This window comes from Wyeomyia smithii, chromosome 3 (genome assembly GCF_029784165.1).
Source record: "Wyeomyia smithii strain HCP4-BCI-WySm-NY-G18 chromosome 3, ASM2978416v1, whole genome shotgun sequence".
Classification (NCBI taxonomy): domain Eukaryota; kingdom Metazoa; phylum Arthropoda; class Insecta; order Diptera; family Culicidae; genus Wyeomyia; species Wyeomyia smithii.
In genome coordinates, this window is record NC_073696.1 from 158,582,900 (window position 1) to 158,607,483 (window position 24,584).

At 39.4% G+C, this 24,584-nt stretch overlaps 1 protein-coding gene and 1 long non-coding RNA gene across 15 annotated transcripts in view; both read right to left on the reverse strand.

The window, feature by feature from the left end:
- LOC129726407 (sex-lethal homolog) overlaps positions 1-24,584 on the reverse strand; it is a 470,782-nt gene that overhangs the window by 333,784 nt on the left and 112,414 nt on the right. The gene's annotated exons all lie outside the window — the stretch shown is intronic.
- Positions 1,667-4,174, reverse strand: LOC129726409 (uncharacterized). The gene is made up of 3 exons (XR_008728339.1): positions 2,092-4,174; positions 1,959-2,034; positions 1,667-1,839 (listed from the first exon to the last, which is right to left on the reverse strand). It is a non-coding gene; the product is annotated as an uncharacterized LOC129726409 (long non-coding RNA).

Below are 24,584 nucleotides of genomic sequence, written 5' to 3' on the forward strand. Positions count from 1 at the left end.
CGTCTCCCATAAGCTCGATAATCCTGCTTCTGTTTACGTCGCAGAATTAGCTGCAATTCAGTACACCCTAGGGATTATCGAAAAAATGCCCACGGACCATTATTTCATCTTTACGGACAGTCTCAGCTCCATTGAGGCTCTCCGATCGATGAAAGATGTTAGGCACTCTCCGTATTTCCTGGGGAAAATACGGGAACATCTGAGTGCTTTATCCGAAAAATCTACTCAGAATACCTTAGCGTGGGTCCCTTCTCACTGCTCGATACCGGGTAATGAGAAAGCGGACTCTTTGGCCAAGGTGGGCGCAACAAACGGTGATATTTATGAAAGATCAATTGCCTTTAATGAATTTTTCGCATTTGTACGTCAGAATACGATCATCAGTTGGCAAAATTCTTGGACCAAGGGGGAACTAGGAAGGTGGTTACATTCCATAATCCCCAAGGTGTCGACGAACCCGTGGTTCAAGGGGTTGGATGTAGGTCGGGATTTCATTTGCGTGATGTCCCGACTTATGTCCAATCACTATAGATTTGACACGCATCTCCGTCGTGTTGGGCTCGGAGAGAGTGGTATCTGTGCCTGTGGTGAAGGTTATCATGACATAGAGCACGTTGTCTGGTCATGCCCTGTACACCGTGACGCCAGGTCTAAATTAATAGCTTCCCTGCAGGCCGAAGGCAGGCAGCCGGCTGTTCCTGTTCGTGATGTCTTGGCGAGCCGTGACCTATCCTACATGTCCCTTATATACGTTTTCCTGAAATCCATCCACGCCCCAGTTTAGTCCTATCCCCTTCCGCCTACATCCAACCAAACGACAAGAACACGTTAAGACCCCGGATCCGGAAACAGCAATCAGACCGGCACGATACTCTCAAGGCCCGAGGGAAACAACCCAATATGCCAGTCCGTAATATCTTGGCCCAGCAGCGCAACAAATGTAATATGCTGCTTACCTATGGCAATGAAAACCATCAAACAGCAAACCTGTGCTTTTAATGCAAAATATTCTAGCTTTAGTTAGTTTTAGTTTCAGCTCGTAGTCGGCAGCGAGGATAAAAAATTTGCTTTTAGTTATTTAAGATACTTTAGAAAGTAAGCTACTAGATATAATTGGCGCCGTTAAACATTGAATTGTATTTGTGCCGTGTCAAATAAACTATAGATGAAGAAAAAAAACTGATTTTGTTGTCTTGCTTCCATCGCATGAAATATAATGAGGTGTTTTGACAGTTCACTTCCACGCAAAAAGCGGGAAAGGAGAACTCTGAAAGGATTGTAAAAAAATAACGTTTATGGATACTTTTTTTCACTTTCACTCAAGAGTGTCAACAAATATCAACCCTGATCGCGACACATCCAATCACATCTTTATTACATCATGTGGTCGTCGAAATTTGAAACCGTTGTAACGCGCGTCCTCTTCGAGAAGAAACTGAAGCGCGTCTGAACGACTTTACTGATACGACGAAAACGCTAAGACACCTATTAAATAGAAATACTGGTGAAGATTCATGTGCTCAAAGCCCAAACGCCGAAATAAGTGCATATTTACATATAAAATTCAATAGAATTCTCAGACAAGTAACAGGAAATAATTTCAAAAAAGCAGAAAGCTCCAAATAGTAGGGTTTAGCAACTATTTTATTTCTCATCTTTTACTCTCAGAGTGCATGATTAAACTTCAGACAGCACCACCAGTCCTGCCCCTATAAGCCGTGACCGGTCGCTGAGATCGCATGAAAATAACACCACGCAGGGCGGCCTGACGCAAGTTCCATCGGTACGTTTGCCATTACTGATGTTCTTAATGATATGATGCTTCAGTATAAGCTTGTTCTGCAATTAAACACACAAAAAAACTTTTAAACCAGCTGCATACAAGTTCGCGAGAAAAAGATACAATGGTGGTTAATTAATAAATATTAGTTGGTCATTATCACTAGAAGCAAACTTACCTGCTGTTTAGGCCGCGTCTTTTTGTGGACCAAAACTGTAAGTGAACGAGCTCAACTTGGTCGTGCTGCTTGGCTCCTACAAATAATCGGTTTTTTGAGAAGAAAAACTATTCTGCAACAAAAGAACACTTACCCACAGAACGGAAGGTCATCTGTGATTCGAAAACTGCTGAGTGCTCAGTGAATTTTGTAGCGCTCCCTTGTGGTGGAAAGAACGCATTTTACACGGAAAATAAATCGAATTTATAACTCTTTTATTGAAATCTGTCATACACACTGGTATAAATCTGCCATGCGAAAACACTACAGGTGCACTCTTTGAATGCGGTTATGTGTTTATTTTATATTATTACTTTTAAATTCTCTCAAGTTTCCCAGCAATAATGGTTATCACAAGCATTTGAAAGATGTTTTATATTACACTTTTGACGTAGGAGTACGAATAATATAGTCGATCTGGAAATTTGCAAATTTTTACTACTGAAAGGTACGGGAATAAAAAGAACATTTAAATTGCGTCCGTCACGAAAAGTGATTAGGATTCGAATGCTTATAGAATCTGCGATCTCGAACCGTCCCAGATGGTCTCGAGGTACGATGCTAGCCTACGGCTCGGAAGAGACTGTTAGTGTCAGACTGACACTGTCAGTAGGATCGTAGTGCTAGCCCCGCAATTGTTCTGTACACTCAAACAGTTGGATGCGAAGTCGGTGTATAACAGAATGTCGAGTTCCGATTTAGAATGTAGTAGCAAGGCTTTGCTTTGCTTTAGAATCTGCGATTTACATAGTATCGCTGCCAAGTATGATGACAGTTCTACAAGGTATGCTACATTTTTGTCTATCCACGCACACAAACAAATCTCGTTATGAAAAATTTCGCGTTTTGTATGGAATTCGGAACATTTTTGGAAATTTCTCGTTTTATGTTGTTTTATATTTGATTTTTTTGGTTGGAGAGTGAATTTCCAATTGAAACACACTAGAAATTGATATTAATTTAGATTTATTGTGAAAAATTGCGACAATATGTCAAAATAAAATATATAATAATGCTATATTTCTAATAGTTGGAGCATAATCTTAGTCATTTTCATAGCTCATGACTTTTGTTACTGTATGAAACGTAAGCGACTCTATTTAAAAGCGCTATAAGAGTACAAGAGAAAAACGAAAAGTGCAAAAAGGTTACCGGCAAAATGATTAAAAACAACATATTTTACATTAACCCCAGCGTGTTTATGTATTTCTCACAAATAAAACATGTTTCTACATCATTTCTATAACTTTTCAGGAAAGTATGTTTTATAAGTAAGACATTTCAATTTAATATAAAAGTGCTCTAAATTAGTTTCGCTTCGACGCATATTGATTTTGTGGAATAGAACTCTGTGTGAAGAAGACCTGCTTTTTCGTGTGCATTTTCCGAAATAAGACCAGTAAAACAGGAGGTGTGAAACGACCCGGGGACAAGCTATTTCATTCGCACCCCGGCTCAACATGTCGACGGGTTTTGGCAAAATGTATACCTGTGTTATTCAGGCCGAAGAACAAGACTTCACATAGGGGTGTGCGAAACGGCTTTTTTGCAAAAGCGGCTCTGAACCGCTCACTCACCGTTCCGAACAAACTCATATGAACAGATCATGGTTCATAATGATTCACGAGCGTTGACAGTTCGTATTTTCTCGGTAAACTTCGGGTTCGAGCGAATCCATCAGTTCTGGCGCGCAAAAAACCGTGGCTCTTTTTCGGTTCATTCACACATTCAAATAAAATCATGATTTTTAAATATTTTCTATCGTTATCCTTCGGTTTTAAAATTCCGATTTAAAACAGTTCGAAATCTGCTCGAAATCGCTACAATAACAGTTCGCCCATGTAACAACAGTCATTCATGCGATTTAGTGCGATTTTTATTCTTCATTGAAAAATTGAAGGACAATGATATAAAATCACGTTTGTTCAGGAAATTACACCCTTTTAGCTGATATATAAATACCAGAAATCCGTGAATAGTTAATATCGAAATATCGTTCGCAAAATGAATATGCTACAACCACATTATCCGTTCGTACAACCACATTATCCGTTGCTCCAGAAGCTTATCCAAGTTGATCTAATCTCATCCTCCTTATTTTTATTTCATCGAATGCATCTAGCATCAATGAGTCCAAACCCGATATACCTTCAGAGTTTGGATCTCGGGTGATCGATAAAACATGTGATATGAGAAATAACAGGATGAATCCTGTTTAGAAATTTCATGGTCGACTAAGACATTCATTCAATATTATAAAATATCTAGATATTTCAATCAAAGAAATAGTTATCGGTTTCCGTTATACTCTACTAAATTTTTTGGAAATAAATATTGAAATTCAGTCCGCAAATATATATATATATATATATATATTTTTTTTTTTATAGATAGATTTATATATATCTATATATATATATATATATATATATATATATATATATATATATATATATATATATATATATATATATATATATATATATATATATATATATATATATATATATATATATATATATATATATATATATATATATATATATATATATATATATATATATATATATATATATATATATATTTATCGTTATAGATTTTCTAGATCTAGATATTTGCCTAACAAAATTTATCTGTACAACATCTTTTTACAACACAAAGTAGCACTTCCTTTAAACAAAAACAAAAAAAAACACTTCGTATTTGATTTATGACAACGATAAAGTTTCCAACTAATTTTTATAAATAACTGTCGCTAACACATGATACAATCGTGAGAGGAAGACCTTCGCAATAATTGCATCATTAACAGTTTCGAACACCCGGTTTTAAATAGCATTGATTGTGGTTCGTGTTCCAAACCAACATGTACGGGGCATCAGATAGCTTGTGTTGATACTTTCACTTACTTCCACTATGCCACATTATAGATTTTCGAATATAAAAAATTGCACAAATGTGAAACTTTGCTGTTTTCGCACAACGTTTTTGCATTGCACGTAAAAGTTCGAATTGAACAGGTTAAACTGTTGAAATAACCGTCAATTCAAAACATCAATTCGAAACATCGAAAATTATGCCACCTTATACCACTGTCGCAGTGGCATAAACGTACACGACAAATATATATTGCTGAGGGAAAAGAAAATTCATTCGTGATTTTTCAGTCCTCTTTGTGTGCACTTCCTGTTTAATCATATACCTGAAATTGACCTTCCGTTCTGTGACTTACTGTGAAATTACTCCTGCCACATCACTATCCATGTATGTCGGCTCACACTAGATCACACTTCTACTAACTACAAACATTCAACAGAATTCAGCAGAACAAACTGTTCAAAAATGCTGCCCAAGTCTTTAACTTTCTTCGTATCACCTGAAATGGCTGGACGGAAAAAGAAACCTCGCATCGCTGCGGGGAGGAGAAGAGAGGCATCTCTTTCTGACACTTCGAGTGTCTGTAGTGACAATCCTTTTGATATTTTGCCTGAGCAAGAAGCTGGTGAAATGGAAGTTATGAGTAATGAAACTATACAAAATGTCAATTCTTTAAAAAAGGAAAAAGTTCCACCTATTGTGGTAACTATTTCTTCTGAATTCAATATTTTCAAAAAGGAACTTTCAACGTTTGTTTCTGACGTTAAAGTTACCTATCAAATTGGTCGTAGAGGCGAATGCCACTTATTAGCCGACTTTATATAGGGTCGTAATCGTCTTATTCAGTATTTAACTGAAAAGATGTATAAATTTTTTACATATGACACGAAGAGCGCCAAGCCGTTCAAGGTCGTATTGAAAGGTCTCACCAACGATCAAACCGTTGATGAGATCAAACTTACTTTAACAGAATTACTTGGCATAGCCCCTACCCAAGTAATTCTAATGAAACAAAAATCACGAGGCGATAACAGTCAGAGAACTAGAATTCCCCTTGTTAATTATTTAATTCATTTTAACCGCAATGGGGTTAACAACTCAAAATATTTTGAAAAAGCACATGCTTTGTATAATGTGCATGTAAAGTGGGAAATTTATAGGAAGTTTGGCGGAGGTGAAAAGCATATCACCCAAAGCCGTACTTGCCAACATTATGGCCATGGTTCCAAATTCTGTAACATGGACCAAAAATGTCTTAATTGTGGAGACTCTTCTTACAAAAAGGACACATGTCCTGTGAAAAAGAGTAAAAATTTTCGTTGTGCGAATTGTAACGGCAACCATATGTCAAATTTTTATCAATGCCCAGTCCGTTTAGCAATTGTTAAGGCAAGGCAAGGTAAACAAAATTCAATTTCTCAATTAAAACCAACTTTAAAACAAAATTCTCCAAGCGTACCAGTGACGCATAGTTTACCTACTCCTTTGCATACCCGTTTAACATATGCACAGGTTACAGGTAGTTCGAACATTCTACCGCCTAGTGTTGGTATTTCGAAAATGACCGTTAGTATGGGTAAGCAAAACACGCTAGAAAATAACTGTACACCTATTACTCCAGCTAATATTGCTGCCGAAAATATTTTTTCTAATGTCAACTGCGTGAGACCTATTACGGCAGGTAAACTTTCTTTTTTGCAACAGGCAATGTTCGATCTTATGAACGCCATGTTACAGGCAAAATCAATGTTTGAAGCCATTCAAATAGGCACAAATTTTACTATTAAAATTGTTTCTAATTTAAAATTTAGCAATGATTTTAAATAAAACAATTAAAATATTAAATTGGAATGCTCGCTCATTGAAGGCCAATGAGAATGAGCTTTATAATTTTTTAACAGTAAATAATGTGCATATTGCAATTATTACTGAAACATTTTTGAAACCTAACATAAAATTAAAATATGATCCCAATTACGTGGTTCATAGATATGATAGGATTCAGGGTTCCGGCGGTGGAGTTGCAATTGTTATTCATCGCCGAATCAAACATCGTGTTCTTCCCCATCTTGAGACGAAAGTTATTGAAACTTTGGGAATTGAAGTTCAAACTGAACTTGGGATTTTATTTACTGCCGCAACATATTTACCATTTCTATGCACACGCGAGCACAAAAATTATTTTAAGGGTGATTTACAAAAACTCACCAGAAATCGTTCGAAATTTTTTATAATCGGCGATTTTAACGCTAAACATCGTTCATGGAATAATTCTCAAAGTAATTCCAATGGCAAAATTTTATTCAATGATTGTTCTTAAGGATACTATTCTATTTTGTCTCCGAATAGTCCTACATGCTTTTCTTCTGTAAGAAACCCTTCAACAATTGATTTGGTGCTAACAGATCAAAGTCATGTATGTAGTGATTTGATCACACATGCTGACTTTGATTCTGACCATCTTCCAATAACTTTTTCTTTATCACATGAATCAGTTTTAAACCCTATGAGCTCTGTTTTTAATTATAACAAGGCTAATTGGGAAAGATACAAAACTCATATTGAGAGAAATTTCAATAATGAGCTTGATTTGCAAAACATAGTGAATATTGATTCCGCTTTGGAAGCATTGAAATGTGCAATTGTTGATGCCAGGAATTATTCTGTTCCAAAGGCTCAAGTGAAATTTGATTCACCAATAATTGACGAAAATCTTCAACTTCTAATTCGTTTGAAAAATGTCCGCAGACGTCAATATCAACGTTCTCGTGACCCTGTTTTTTAAACTATTTATAAAGATTTACAGAAAGAGATTAAACATAGATTTACTCTTCTGAGAAATCAAAATTTTGAGACTCAAGTTGAAAAATTGAAACCATATTCAAAACCTTTTTGGAAGCTGTCGAAGATTCTTAAGAAACCTTCAAAGCCTATTCCAGTTTTAAAAGATGGTTAACGTTTTCTTGTATCCAATGAACAAAAGGCTCAAAGACTTGCTCAGCAGTTTGAGAGTGTTCATAACTCAAATTTGAATTTTGTGAGTCCAATTGAAAATGAAGTCACACGTCAATTTGATTTAATTTCTTTCCAGAATTTTTTACCTGCAGAAATAATTGAAACTAACTTGAATGAGATTAAATCAATTATTAAAAATTTCAAAAATTTGAAAACACCTGGTGACGATAGAATCTTTGATATAATAATCAAACATCTCCCTGAGAGCACAATGTAATTTTTAGTGAAAATTTTCAATTGCTGCTTCAAAATTGCATATTTTCCCAAATTATGTAAAAATGCAAAAAATACTCCAATTTTAAAAATGGATAAGAACCCAGCTGAAGTTTCAAGTTATCGACCAATCAGTTTGCTTTCTTTAATAAGTAAACTGTTCGAGAGAATTATCACACATCAACGAAAATTCAATTTTTGCAAATGAACAGTTTGGATTTCGCCATGGGCATTCCACAACTCATCAATTGCTCAGAGTTACTAATATGATACGAGCTAACAAATCTGAAGGTTATTCCACTGGAGCTGCTCTTTTAGACATAGAAAAAGCATTCGACAGTGTTTGGCATAAAGGTTTGATTGCGAAATTGCAAACTTTCAATTTTCCAATTTTCCTAATCAAAATTTTAAAAAATTATCTTACTGATCGAATTTTGCAGGTTGTCTATCAGAATTCAAAATCTGTTAGATTTCCTGTCAGAGCAGGTGTACCTTAAGGTTCTGTCTTGGGTCCAGTCCTGTACAACATATTCACTTCAGATCTTCCTGATTTGCCTCTAGGATGCACAAAGTCATTGTTCTGCGATGACACAAGCATTTCCGTAAAAGGAAAAAGCCTTCGTGTCATATGCAGTCGATTGCAGAAAAGTTTAGATATTTTATCTTCCTACTTGCAAAAGTGGAAAATCTCTCCCAATGCTTCTAAAACTCAAATGATAATCTTTCCGCATAAGCCTAGGGCTTCTTTCCTTAAGCCAAACAATAATCACGTTGTCAAGATGAATGGTGTTATTTTAAGATGGTCTGACAAGGTTAAGTACTTGGGACTAATTTATGATAAAAAACTTATTTTCAAAGAGCACATTGAGAGTATACAAGCCAAGTGCATCAAATATACGAGATGTTTATATCCTCTCATTAACAGGAATTCTAAACTTTGTTTAAAGAAAAAACTTTTGATTTACAAACAAATTTTTAGACCAGCAATGCTTTATGCAGTACCGATCTGGTCAAGTTGCTGTTCAACAAGGAAAAAAACGCTCCAAAGGATTCAGAATAAAATTCTGAAAATGATTTTGAAGCGTCCTCCTTGGTTTGGTACACTCGAATTACATAGACTTACTGGTGTTGAACCATTAGAAGCTATGTCAAATAAAATTATTAACAATTTTCGACAAAAATCGTTGCAATCCTCAATTGCTACGATAAGCTCTCTTTATAGCCAATAAGTTAGCAATTAAGTTAGTTGTAAGCTTACTTCCCCTTTTTTGACAAGTAGGTTTAAATCCCTACGAATGATAAATCCTAATTACGAAAGCAAACAAACAATTCATTCCGAGTTGTGCTCTCGTTTTGTTCGGTCGCAATTTCATTTCGATCTCGATAGTACCGACCAGTTAATCGCCTTCAAGGTTACCGTGCATTGTATTGCGTGTGCACTGCTGCTCGTTGCCGTCGTCTATTAAAGACAAAGGAACGCATCATCGCCTATTGCTACCGTACGCCACAGACTGTACGTTGTGTCGCTACTGCGAGAGATCCAGTACCCGGCGTACTGCTGTTTGGCTGTACTGGTGCTGCTGTGTGGCTAGAGCGGCTGCAGCTTTTGCTACCGGACTCTTGTTTGAAGGACTGGAGATTGGCATCGCCCGTGCGCTGATTGCGGTGGAGAGCGGCTGCAGAAGATAAGTAGTATTTTTTTCTTGGTTTTTTCTACAATATTATTTGTTGATTGACATTTTGCGTGTGTGGCTTACGCGTCCAACATGGACGACGAACGCGGGGATGAAAGCCCGCTCGTTCTACCGCCTAGCCCTCCCGGATACAAAATTCCAAGGGTTAAGAATGGAACCCCACAGGAAGCTACCCATCGGCTTAAGCAGTATCCGGAGGGCAAAGCTGGTATTGGGGCTGTATTTTTCCGGCCAAAAGTGAAAGCATTGAACACAATGCAAATATGTGGAGATCTGGCACGGTTTACAGCCGTGACTGAAATAACCAAAGTACGCCCGAATAAACTGCGTGTTTTGGTGTCCGACCTCAAGCAAGCAAACGAGATTGCTGCTTGTGAGCTCTTCACGCGGGAGTACCACGTGTACATTCCAGCTCGCGTAGTTGAGATTGACGGTGTGGTCAGCGAATCGAGTCTGACTGTCGAGGACTTGTTGAAGGCTGGAAAAGGCCTTTTCAAGGATTCTAGCCTTGAACCTGCCAAGATACTTGAATGTAAGCAATTACATTCAGTATCGCTCGACAAGGGTGTAAAAACTTACACCCCATCAGACTCTTTTCGCGTGACTTTCGCCGGGTCTGCTCTGCCGAGCTATGTGCTCGTGGATAAGGTGCGTCTACCCGTGCGCTTGTTTGTACCGCGGGTAATGAATTGCCTCAAGTGCAAACAGTTGGGCCATACGGCCTCCCACTGTGGCAATAAAGCACGTTGTGGCAAGTGCGGAGAGCAACATGCGGATGACGCCTGTAATAAGGGTGCTGAAAAGTGCCTTTATTGTGGGCAGACTCCGCATGAGCTGTCTGCATGTCCCGCGTACAAACAGCGCCAAGAAAAGATCAAGCGGTCTCTGAAAGAGCGCTCTAAGCGCACTTTCGCAGAAATGCTCAAAGAGGCCGCTGCCACCAAACTGGTTTCCCTGAATATTTTTGAGGTCTTGTCATCCGATGAGTCTGACTCTGACTATTCAGTTGGGGAACCTTCTTTTGTTGAACCCGGGAAGTCTAGACTTCCTAGGAAAGGACAGAGAAGGTCTCCATCTGAAGTGACTGATACTAAGAAACAAAAAAGTGCTGTAGAAAATCCGAAGCAAACTCCTCCGGGATTGGCAAAATTGAATTCAAGTAAGGAGTTTCCGGCACTTCTGGGAACATCAAAAAACCCAACTGTTCCTTCTTTTTCGTCCAAGATTCAGCCAGAATCTGGACTGCTGAAGTTTTCAGATATTGTGGACTGGATTTTTGAAAATTTCAACATAACTGATCCTCTTAAAAGTCTTCTGCTGGCATTTCTACCAACAGTTAAAACGTTTTTGAAGCAGTTGACTGCTAAATGGCCCCTCCTTGCAGCGATCGTATCCTTCGATGGCTAATTCATCGGCTGAGATGAAGGATTCTATCTCTATTTTACAGTGGAATTGTAGAAGTATCATCCCCAAAATTGATTCATTTAAAGTTTTGATTAATAAGCATAAATGCGATGCATTTTCCCTCTGTGAAACTTGGCTCACTTCAAATGTAGATCTCAACTTCCATGATTTTAATATAATTCGCCTTGACCGAGACACCCCTTACATAGGAGTACTTCTAGGGATTAAGAAGTGCTATTCCTTCTATCGTATTAACATCCCCACGGTCCCAGGCGTCGAAGCTGTCGCATGTCAAATGACAATACAAGGTAAAGAGCTTTGTATTGCCTCAATATACATTCCTCCCAGAGCACAGGTTGGGCAACGGCTGCTCTTTGATTTAATAGAACTTCTTCCCTCGCCACGTTTGATTTTGGGAGATTTTAACTCTCACGGCGTGGCTTGGGGTTCCCCTTCTGATGATAACCGTTCCTCTTTGATCTATAACCTCTGCGACGACTTCAACATGACAATATTAAACAACGGGGATATGACACACGTTCCGGAACCTCCAGCGCGCCTCAGTGCTTTAGATTTATCTTTATGTTCAACATCGCTACGGTTGGATTGCATATGGAAGGTAGTCCTTGATCCCCACGGTAGCGATCATTTGCCTATTCAAATTTCAATTGATAATGGTTCAACTCGCACGCGATCAGTTGATATTCCGTATGACCTCACACGGAATATCGATTGGAAATTATACGAGGAAATGATATCAGAAGCTGTCGAATCGATTCAACATCATCCACCACTTGAAGAGTACAACCTCCTCGCGGGCTTGATCCTCGACGCCGCGTTGCAAGCCCAAACGAAGAAATATCCCGGCGTGACGATCAAAGAACGGCCTCCCACTCCGTGGTGGGACAAAGAGTGCTCCGATGTCTACACGGAAAAATCCGACGCGTTTAAGGCCTTCTTTTGGGTGAAAGGTCAACCCGACGACTTCAAGCGGTATTTGGAGCTTGAGACTAAGTTCAAAAGCTTGGTCAAAGCAAAGAAACGTGGATATTGGCGCCGGTTCGTAAACGAAACGTCGAGGGAGACATCGATGAGCACTCTTTGGAACACAGCCCGAAGAATGCGAAATCGTATAACGGTCAACGAAAGCGAGGAGTCTTCAAGTCGGTGGATATTTGATTTTGCCAGGAAAGTATGTCCGAACTCTGTTCCTGCGCAAAACTTTGTTCGCGATACATCTCCGGGCCACGATGCGATCGAATCACCTTTTACGATGGCAGAATTTTCAGTTGCCCTCCTGTCCTGTAACAATAACGCGCCTGGGTTAGATAGAATCAAATTCAACTTGTTGAAGAATCTACCCGGTAATGCCAAGAGGCGCTTGTTGAACTTGTTCAATAAGTTCCTGGAGCAAAACATTGTACCGCAGGATTGGAGGCAAGTGAAGGTGATCGCCATCCAAAAACCGGGAAAACCAGCTTCTGATCACAACTCTTATAGGCCGATCGCAATGCTATCCTGTATCCGGAAATTGATGGAGAAAATGATACTCCGTCGTTTAGACCATTGGGTCGAATCAAACGGTCTACTATCAGATACTCAATTTGGCCTTCGCCGTGCCAAAAAAACGAATGACTGTCTTGCGTTGCTTTCTACAGATATTCAGCTAGCCTATGCTCGCAAAGAACAAATGGCATCTGTGTTCTTGGACATTAAGGGGGCTTTTGATTCCGTTTCTATTGACATTCTTTCGGGCAAACTTCACCGACAAGGATTTTCACCAATTTTGAACAATTTTTTGCATAATTTGTTGTCCGAAAAGCATATGCATTTTACGCATGGCGATTTGGCAACTTTTCGTATTACCTACATGGGTCTTCCCCAGGGCTCATGCTTAAGCCCCCTTCTTTACAATTTTTATGTGAATGACATTGACGCATGTCTGGCAAATTTATGCACGATAAGACAACTTGCAGACGACAGCGTGGTCTCTGTTACAGGAGCCAAAGCTGCCGATTTGCAAGGACCATTGCAAGATACCTTGGACAATTTGTCTGCTTGGGCTTTACAGCTAGGTATCGAATTCTCTCCGGAGAAGACTGAGACAGTAGTTTTTTCTAGGAAGCGTGAGCCTGCTCAGCTCCACTTACAGTTAATGGGTGAAACGATTTCTCAGGTTTTGGTATCTAAATATCTTGGTGTCTGGTTCGATGCGAAAGGCAACTGGGGATGTCACGTTCGGTATCTGATGAAAAAATGTCAACAAAGAGTGAATTTTCTTCGTACAATAACCGGACAATGGTGGGGAGCCCATCCAAGAGACCTTATAAGGCTTTACCAAACAACGATATTGTTTGTTATTGAATACGGGTGTTTCTGCTTCCGCTCCGCTGCAAACACCCATTTAATCAAGCTGGAACGATTGCAGTATCGTTGTTTGCGTATTGCCTTAGGTTGCATGCATTCGACCCATACGATGAGTTTGGAAGTTTTGGCGGGCGTTCTCCCATTAAAAGACCGCTTTTGGGATCTGACTACTCGTATCCTCATCAAATGTGAGGTTTTGAACCCCTTGGTAATTGAAAATTTCGATAGGCTAGTTGAACTTAATTCTCAAACCCGTTTCATGACTGTGTATTTCAATCACATGTCTCAAAGTATAAATCCTTCCTCATACACCTCCAATCGTGTCAACTTATTAGATACTTCTGTTTCTACTGTGTTTTTCGATACATCCATGATGGAAGAAACTCGTGGAATCCCGGATCACATACGCGTGCAGCAGATCCCTAAAATATTTTATAACAAATATAAAAACATCAACTGCGACAATACGTTTTATACTGATGGATCACTTCTCAACGGGTCCACTGGCTTCGGTATCTTCAACAATAATTTTACCGCCTCCTACAAGCTCGATAATCCTGCTTCTGTTTACGTCGCAGAATTGGCTGCAATTCAGTATACCTTAGGGATTATTGAAACAATGCCCACGGACCATTACTTCATCTTTACGGACAGTCTCAGTTCTATTGAGGCTCTCCGATCGATGAAGGATGTAAGGCACTCTCCGTATTTCCTGGGGAAAATACGGGAACATCTGAGTGCTTTATCCGAAAAATCTTCTCAGATTACCTTAGTGTGGGTCCCTTCTCATTGTTCCATTCCGGGCGGACACTTTGGCTAAGGTGGGCGCAACAAACGGTGATATTTATAACAGACCAATTGCCTACAATGAATTTTTAAAATTTTCACGTCAGAGTACACTTGTCAACTGGCAGGCCTCGTGGGATAAGGGAGAACTGGGGAGGTGGCTACACAGCATCATCCCCAAGGTTTCCACCAAACCTTGGTTTCGGGGGTTGGATGTAGGACGAGATTTCATTCGCATGATGTCTCGGATTATGTCCAACCACTACGGGCTAGATGCACATCTCTTGCGTATTGGGCTGGCGAGCAGTAATCATTGCGTTTGTGGTTTGGGGTATCAAGACATTGAACACGTGGTTTGGGTGTGTGCTGAGTTCTGCGGCGCCAGATCTCTACTTTGGATACCCTCAGGGCCCGAGGAATACAGCCCTATGTGCCAGTTCGTGATATTCTCGCTCAGCGAAACTTGCCATACATGCTAAATGTTTATAGCTACTTGAAGAGCATCAAGGTGCCAATTTAACAGCGAAACAAAAAAAAACCATGTTAGTTATAGTATTAGATTTAGTTTCAGCTCGTAGTCGGCAGCGAGGGTAAAGAATTTGCCTTTAGCTTATAAGATATTTTAGACCATAAGGCATTAGATTTAATTGGCTCCGTAAAACATTAATTTGTATTGTGCCGTGTCAAAAAAATGTTGTGTGAACAAAAAAAAAAAATCCTAACAATTAAAATTACAAATTTCTAACAGTGTTGAGAAGTCACCATTTGTGATTGGACACACATACTCATTATTTACTAATATTTATCATAAATACTTAAGCTACTAACAAATCCCCCCCTTAAAAAAAAAATGCTTCCCAAGTAGCCTACAAAATGTAAACAGGCAAGTTTTAATGCATAATGCAGGCCCATGACCCGCTTATGTTTCTGCATCGGAGTTTGTAAATTCGGTTCCTATTACATATTTCACCAAACAAATTTCATTTCTAAAAGGGAAATTTTAGATAGTCACGATTATCTTGTTTTTTTTTTATGCATACGTTAACTACCAATGTTTCTCAAAAAAGACCATTTTATTATGCAAATTATCATAAAAACATATTTAATTTTCATTCAGTAAAAAACTGTTTGCCGTCAGGAGCCTCGCTCAGTCGACTTGACTCACTTGACATTTCTCTCCTGACGTTCAAACTTTTTCTAACCCTTAAGTCTAGACATCAACCTTTTTTTGCATAGACATCCACCTTTTTCGTATACGTATCGCATTCGTATGCGATACGAATGGATTCGTATGGTCTTTGCACGTAAACAAGAATGACATTTTCGAACTCATTCGAATCCATACTTTCGTATGAATGTTGGATACGGCCGTAAATAAGAATAAAGGTGAATTTGTTTTGTTAAGTGTGTGCAACATTTGTGGTAATCAATTTTCAAAAATTTCCCAGTTTTGGGAACGGAATACCGCCAGTCGAAAGTTGCGAATGGCTGTACGTATCGTTATCGTACGTAAGGTTTTTTGGGGAAAATCAAACAGGCTGAAGGAGTTCTAGTTTAGCAAGCAGCGTTTTTAAGAAAGTCATTTGTGACATTTGGGATTTTTTAAAATTTCCAGTTTGGCAAACGGAGTAGCCACCTGCCACATTAGTCAAAAGTTGTGAATCGCTATACGTATCTCTTTAGGAATCGCCGGCGCCGATAGTTTTTCCTCGTTTTTCCGTTGCCTAATGCTGGTTTTTAGAAAAAATTGAATAAGACGAAGCAAACGTGTTGTTTTGTGAAGTGTTCAATAAAACCTAAATTAATCCACCTAGCGGTCAGACTCAGCTTTTCTCATTCAAACTTATTATTTGTAAAAATAGATTTACATGAATGCTTAAATCAAATAAAGGTATTTATATTCACTCTTTTGGTTCTAAAATATTGATGTTGTAATTGAAGTATAAAATATGAAATTTGACGTAATGTTAGTGCTTAAGAAATAGCGAAATGAAAGAAAATACTCTTATTTTCGAACAATTTAATCACGAGAGATACCGGGAACGTTCAAATAGTACGATACCACATTTAAATCATGTTGAGGCCATATATATTGATCAAAGCAGGTGTAATTTTGAATAGTCTTTGAATTTCTTTTCAAATTATATCAAACTGTTATGAATTTGATATTTGTAATTTTTTGAGATTTCTCGTTTGTATGACACTAGTTGAGTTCAAATAAGTCGTGTAATACTTGAGATAATAGACTTTCGTTGTTTTAACAATTTAATACATAACGGTTGCTTAAGTTTTAATACAATCCAAACTAAAGCCAACTTTGAAACCACGTGTTCAATCATAATTCATCAGTTAACCCTTAACTAGCCCGTTCATCTGATATCAATATTGTTCAAATCGGTTGTGTAGTTTCTAAGATAATGAAGTTTCGTGATTTTCACATTTCGATACATTACAGACGAAGTTACAGTCCGATTACAGCAAAATTCAATAGGGTGTTATGAGGCAGCCAAACCTTTCATTTGACACTAATTTTGTAGAAATCGGTTCAACCATCTCTGAGAAAAGTGAGTGAGTCCAAGTAGTCTTCGGAATATGTTTCTTTTCATAGCTGGATTTCACATTTTTAAACATAACAAGCAAAGTAATAATCCGTTTGCAAAAAAAATCGATTAAGTCTCAACGCGGGTCATGCATTGCCCAAACTGTAAGCAGTTAGGTCACACAGCCACCTACTGCTGCAACAAGGCACGCTGTAGCAAGTGCGGAGGCAATCATGCTGAGAACGCTTGCAGTGGGGATACTGAAAAGTGTCTTTATTGCGAGGGAACTCGGCATGACCTTCCGGCATGTCCCGCGTACAAACAGCGCGAGGAAAAAATTAAGCGTTCCCTTAAGGAACGATCAAAGCGCTCTTTTGCAAAAATGCTAAAGAGGGCTGAGCCACCCTCGACAGGAAACATCTTTTCCTTTTTGCCAACCGATGAGGGTACATCTGACGATCCCGTCGAAGGGTGTTCTTATGCCTTGCCAGAGGGATCTAGGAAGAGGAGAATGCTCAACTCTCCTAATCTTTCTCGTAAAGGTCGTAAGATAACCCCTAGCGGAATGACCAATAAGACAACACAAAAAGGAAGCGGTGAAGAAAAACCGAATCAAGTACCCCCCGGTTTTAATTTCAAATCAAACCAGGAGTACCCACCGCTTCCTGGGGCACCAAAAACCCCTCGTGCACCCATTTCTCGATCAGAAGACATAAAAGAAACAGGGTTCATAAAATTCTCTGATATTGTGGACTGGATATTTAAAACATTCAACATACCAGATCCCCTTCAAAACATTCTTCTTGCCCTTCTCCCTACAGTGAAAACCTTTTTGAAGCAACTCACAGCAACTTGGCCCCTCATTTCAGCTATCGTATCTTTCGATGACTAATACGTCGAAAGAGGTTAGGAATTTTGTCACTGTGTTACAGTGGAACTGCAGAAGTATCATCCCCAAATTTGATTTATTTTCACATTTGATAAACACATACAATTGTGATGCGTTCGCGCTCTGTGAAACTTTTCTCAATTCAAATGACCAACTTAATTTCCACAATTTTAACATCATTCGTCGAGATCGAGACTCACACGGTGGAGGGGTACTTTTAGGGATCAAAAAGTGCTATTCTTTTTTCAGAATCGACCTCCCCTCGATCTCGAATATTGAAGTTGTTGCCATCCAAACGAATATGAATGGAAAAGACCTTTGCCTTGTTTCGTTATATATTCCCCCATCCGCGCGGATTGAACAGAAGCAACTCCTTGATATAGCAGAATTGCTTCCCGCACCTTTTTTGATTTTGGGAGATTTTAACTCTCACTGTTCGCTATGGGGGTCGCTGTACGACGACAACCGATCTTCTTTAATTTGTAACTTGATCGACGACTTCAATATGACACTTTTGAATACTGGGGAAGCGACACGTGTACCTAATCCTCCAGCACGTGAAAGCGTGCTTGACCTATCCCTCTGCTCGACATCACTAGCGTTAGATCGCCAGTGGAAAGTAATCAACGACCCCCACGGTAGTGATCATCTTCCAATCGTTATATCAATTGCTAATGGTTCAACTCCCCCGAACCCAATCAATATTTCCTACGACCTTACACGTAATATTGATTGGAAGCGTTATGAGTCTATTATAGCGGAATCTATCGAGACTCACGAGGAACTTTCTCCGGAGGAAGAATACACGTTCTTAACTGGCTTGATAATCGACGCCGTGACGCAAGCTCAGACGAAACCGATACCCGGGGTAACGATTAGACAACGCCCTCCCAACAAATGGTGGGACAAAGAGTGCTCTGAGCTGTACGCGCGAAGGTCCGCGGCGTATAAGGACTACCGGGAGTACGGCACTGTCAACCTACTACGAAAGTACGAGGCACTGGGCAGGCAGATGAAGAGCTTAGTAAAGGCGAAAAAACGCGGGTACTGGCGGCGGTTCGTAAACGCGTTGTCGAGGGAAACAGCGATGAGCACTCTTTGGGTATTCAGATCGCTGGATACTTGATTTTGCCAAAAAGGTCTGTCCGGACTCTGTACCGGAACAGAAAACCTTTCGCGACGCGTTTATAGTAACTACACGCAAAAGTTGAATTGTGCGAAACCAGTACAAAATTGTGCGTTTTCAGCGCAAAAGTTGATGTAATTTGGAACCAGTACAATGATTGCGTGTTGGGCATAACGCAATTACTGCTCTAGCGTTTTTTCAATGTATTTGGCAGCTCCTAACTACTACACTTAAACAGTTTCAACTGGTATCAAGCAGCATTGCAAAGCGAGCGAGAAGCAAAACCTTTCTCCTCCTTTCTGCTTGAGAACGAGACATATGCTACGCTTCTCAAGTCTTTTGCACACACGCTTTCGAGATACTCTTTCTTCTTCATGCATTCCCCGCAGCAAGCATGCACCCCCAGTATGAGTGACACTAACAACACTAGTATCAAGTATGTACAGCACGGGTATCTTGCTCATTTCGTAAAGCGACGAGACACGAGACCTTGCGCGTCGCAATACGAACCGAAAGAAAAGCGAAAGAGCAACCAGCAAATTGTATATGACGTGTCTAGTCTTGTCGCACCCGCACGTACATGGGAATTCTACGAGCGAGAGAGAAATTTCTCTCGTCGCTTGAGAAAAAAGCTGCACAGGATGAGAAATAATAATTATTCACAATTTAAAAGTGTTGCCATAAAAAATCAGCAACGCTTATGTGGCTTTGCGGAATGGAGGGTTTTCGGTGAAGCTACCGTTGATTACAAAATGTTGTGAACAGAATTTTGTTTCGTTATTTTTTTGCAAATCATTCAATGGTACTTTCAAATGACCAAATCCATCGAGATAAATGGATCGAGCATTATAGCTATATAAATCTAGTGAGTTCACAAGTTGTTGTTCGCTGCTTGCACTGCTCCATGAGTAGCAGTCACTAATACACTCGACGTGAGAAATATAGTGTCGATATATGATACATATTCTGATTTCAATCTGTGTCAATGTATTCGCAGTACAACTGTTGCGTTATCCTTTTCACACATTTTTTGTGCGATTTTAGTGCAAAATTTGTGCGAATCGGGAAGACACAATGCTTGTACAAGACTTGAACTTTTGCGTGTACGGAAGAGCCTCCATTTTCGATGTTGGAATTTTCAATGGCTCTCCTGTCGTGCAACAATAAGGCTCCAGGGTTAGATAGAATAAAATTCAACCTGTTGAAGAATCTACCCGACTCTGCAAAAAGACGCTTGTTGGACTTGTTCAACAAGTTTCTTGAGCTAAATATTGTTCCGCATGACTGGAGGGAGGTAAAAGTCATTGCTATTCGGAAACCCGGGAAACCTGCCTCTGATCACAATTCATATAGGCCGATTGCGATGCTCTCTTGCCTCCGGAAATTAATGGAGAAAATGATCCTCTTACGGTTAGACAAATGGGTCGGAACAAACGGTTTACTTTCAGATACTCAATTTGGCTTTCGTCGGGGCAAAGGGACGAACGATTGCCTAGCGTTGCTTTCTACTGAAATTCAACTCGCATTTGCTCGAAAAGAGCAAATGGCTTCTGCGTTCTTGGATATTAAGGGGGCTTTTGACTCTGTCTCTGTAGAAGTTTTAAGCGCGAAACTTCATTCGCAGGGACTTTCACCAAATTTGAATAACTTTTTGCTCAATTTGTTGTCAGAAAAGCATATGCATTTCTCACATGGCGATTCGACAACTTCCCGAATTAGTTACATGGGCCTCCCCCAGGGCTCATGTTTAAGTCCTCTCTTATATAATTTTTACATCGATGAATGTCTTGCAAATTCATGCACGCTAAGGCAACTTGCAGACGATAGCGTTGTATCCATTACTGGTAGCGAGGCTAGCGATCTGCAAGGACCATTGCAAGATACCTTAGACAATTTGTCTGATTGGGCTCTTAAGCTGGGTATCGAATTCTCTCCGGAGAAAACCGAGTTGGTCGTTTTTTCTGGGAAGCATAACCCAGCTCAGCTGCAGCTCCTACTAACGGGTAAAACGATCTCTCAGGTTTTAGTCGCTAAATATCTCGGGGTCTGGTTCGACTCTAAATGCACCTGGGCTTGCCATATTAGGTATCTGACACGAAAATGCCAACAGAGGATTAATTTTCTTCGTACAATTACAGGAACCTGGTGGGGAGCCCACCCAGGAGACTTTCTAAGGCTTTACCAAACAACGATATTGTCAGTTCTTGAGTACGGCTGTTTCTGCTTTCGCTCCGCCGCGAACACGCACATTATAAAATTAGAGAGAATACAATATCGTTGTTTGCGTATTGCCTTGGGTTGCATGCAGTCGACCCATACGATGAGTCTTGAAGTGTTAGCGGGTATTTTTCCGTTGAAACATCGTTTTTGGAATCTCTCTTACCGGTTGCTAATTCGATGCACAGTTATGAACCCATTAGTAATTGAAAATTTCGAGAGGTTGGTCGACCTTCAATTTCAATCCAGATTTATGACTTCATATTTTGACTATATGGCTCAAGATATTAATCCTTCTTCATACGATTCCTCCAATGTCGCACTTTTAGATACTTCTAATAATGCTATATTCTTCGACACCACCATGAAACAAGACATTTCTGGTATCCCGGATCAATTGCGACCCCAAGAGATCCCTAAGATTTTTTCCAATAAGTTTAAACATGTTAGTTATGATAAAAGGTTTTACACTGACGGATCTAATCTAGATGAGTCCACTGGCTTCGGTGTTTTCCACGAAAATTTTACCGCCTCCTACAAACTCGATGCTCCTGCTTCCGTGTACGTCGCAGAACTTGCTGCTATTCAGTACTCTCTTGGAATCATCGAAACCCTACCCACAGACCACTACTTCATCTTCACAGATAGTCTCAGTGCTATTAAGGCTCTGCGATCGATGAAGCCTGTGAAGCACACCCCGTATTTCCTGGGGAAAATACGGCGGTTTTTAAGTGCTTTAACAGATAAAAATTACCGGGTTACCTTAGCGTGGGTCCCTTCTCATTGCTCGATTCCGGGTAATGAAAAGGCTGACTCTTTAGCTAAGGTGGGTGCTATTGATGGCGATATTTATGAAAGACCAATTGCTTATGATGAATTTTATAGCATTTTGCGTCAGAGAACACTCAACAGTTGGCAATCATCATGGAACTCAGATGAACTGGGACGGTGGCTACATTCCATTTTTCCTAAGGTATCGACGAAAGCATGGTTCAAGGGGTTGGATGTCGGTCGGGACTTCATTCGCGTGATGTCCAGACTTATGTCCAATCACTACACGTTAAACACGCATCTCTTTCGTATAGGGCTTGTAGACAGTAATCACTGCGTTTGTGGCGATGGCTACCATGACATCGAGCATGTTGTTTGGTCGTGTACCGAATACTGTGGTGTTAGGTCCGAGCTTATAGATTCCCTTCGGGCCCGAGGAAAACAACCGAACGTACCCGTTAGAGACATTCTGGGAAGCGGTGATCTCCAGTACATGACACAGCTATACTGCTTTCTGAAAAAACGCTGACATTAAAATTTAAAATTTTCTTTGTCTATTTGTCAGATTAAGGATACAACTATGCTATGCTGAAGACACGGAAACGAAGAGCCCGCATCTATGCTTACACAAATATTTTGAACCCACAACAAACAAGAACACAATTGCTCTACCAGTTGAAAAACAAAGTTCCAAAATAGTTTTAAGTCAAAATTGTATCTCCCCTCCTCTCACCTTAAATCCCCACTAGCTCGTAGTCGGCCGCGAGAATAAAAAAAGGCCTCCCTCTTTTCCCTGCTAACGTAGAATTAATACGAATTGTACTTGGCTCAGTAAAACAGAAAATGTATTAAGCCGTGTCAAATAAACTAATTTAAACCTTACGGGGCAACAAGACCTTCCATATGACACTGATTTTATGAAAATCGGTCCAGCCATCTCTGAGAACCATGAGTGAGATTAAATAGTCTCCAGAACACGTTTCTTCTAACTTCTAACTTTTGAACCACATGTTCAATCTTCATAAAATTCAAAAGTTAAGGGTTATTTAGGTAGCCCCTTCATTTGAAACCAATTTTGTTCAAATCGGTTGTGTAGTTTCTGACATATTGATGTTTCGTGATTTTTACATTTTGATACATAACCTCTAAACTACAAATCGGATTACAATAAAATTCAATAGGGTCTTATAGGGCAACTAGACCTTTCATTTGAAATTAATTTCATTGAAATCGGTTCAGCCATCTGAGAAAATGTAGTGAGATTGGGAGAGCGTTACACACACACATAAACCGAAAATGCTCAGCTCGTCGAACTGAGTCGAGTGATATACGACATTCGGCCCTTTTGAGCACTTTTATACCTTAAGTTTTTGCAGTGATTGCTATACCTTTTTGGGAGAAAGGCAATAGGAGAAAGGAAAAAAGTGAAATGCTAGAAATGACTTTTAATTTCAACTTCAATCCCGAGCAAGGCCGCAAACATTGACATAGTACAATATCAAATATAAATGATGTTGAGGCCACATATTTTGATTGTAGCTATAGTTCTAAACAGTCTGCGGGTTACGTTTCTTTCTATAACTTGCAAACCACATGTTTAAACATCATGTAGTTCATTGTTTAAGGGTTTAAAAGCCCAATAATTTGAATCCAACTATGTTCATAGCTTCTGAGATATAAGAGCGATTTTCACATTCTGACGCAGCGCCAAAACTAAAAGTTTGATTATAATTTCAAGAGCAACCTGAACGGCAAATAGACCCTTCATTTGACACCAAGATAGAAAGAATCGGTCAGACCATTTCTGAGAAAAGTGAGTGCGAAAAAAAGGTGCACATACATACGTACACACCCACACACAAACATATACACCTATGCATGCTTATTTGCAGAAAATGCTCGATTCGTCGAACTGAGTCGAGTAGTATATGACATTCGGCCATTTGGATCACTTTTCTACCTTTTAATTAACCAGTGATCGTTAGGAGAAAGTCAATATGTTTACTTTCATTATGTGATTTCACATTTTCATGAACAACGGACAAAGTTACAATCCGATTGCAATAGAATTCAATAGCAACCAATGGGGCAACTAGACCTTTCATTTGACACTAATTTTGTGAAAATCGGTTCAGCCATCTCTGAGAAAAATGAGTGAGTTTAAACAACCTCAGGATAACTTTTCTTTACATAACTTTTGAACCATATGTTCAATCATAACGAAATTTAAAAGTTAAGGGTTCTGGAGACAACCCGATCATTTGAAACCAGTTTTGTTTAAATCGGTTATGTGGTTTCTGAGATATTGATGTTTCGTGATTTTTACATTTTGATGTATAACCTCTAAACTAAAAATCCGATTACAATGAAATTCAATAGCAACCTATGGCGCAACTAGACCTTTCATTTGCAATTAATTTTATCAAAATCGGTCCAGCCATCTCTGAGAAAAGTGAGTGAGAAAAAAAAGTTGCACATACACACACACACACACACACACATCCGTACAGAAAATGCTCAGTTCGTCGAAAGGGGTCGAGTGGTATATGACATTCGGCCATTGGGACCACTTTAATACCTTTGGTTTTTCCAGTGATTGCTATACCTTTCTAGGAGAAAGGCAAAACATTTGTGACAATGGATATTTTAAAATCTGGATGAATCGCTATACGCATCTGTTTACGAATC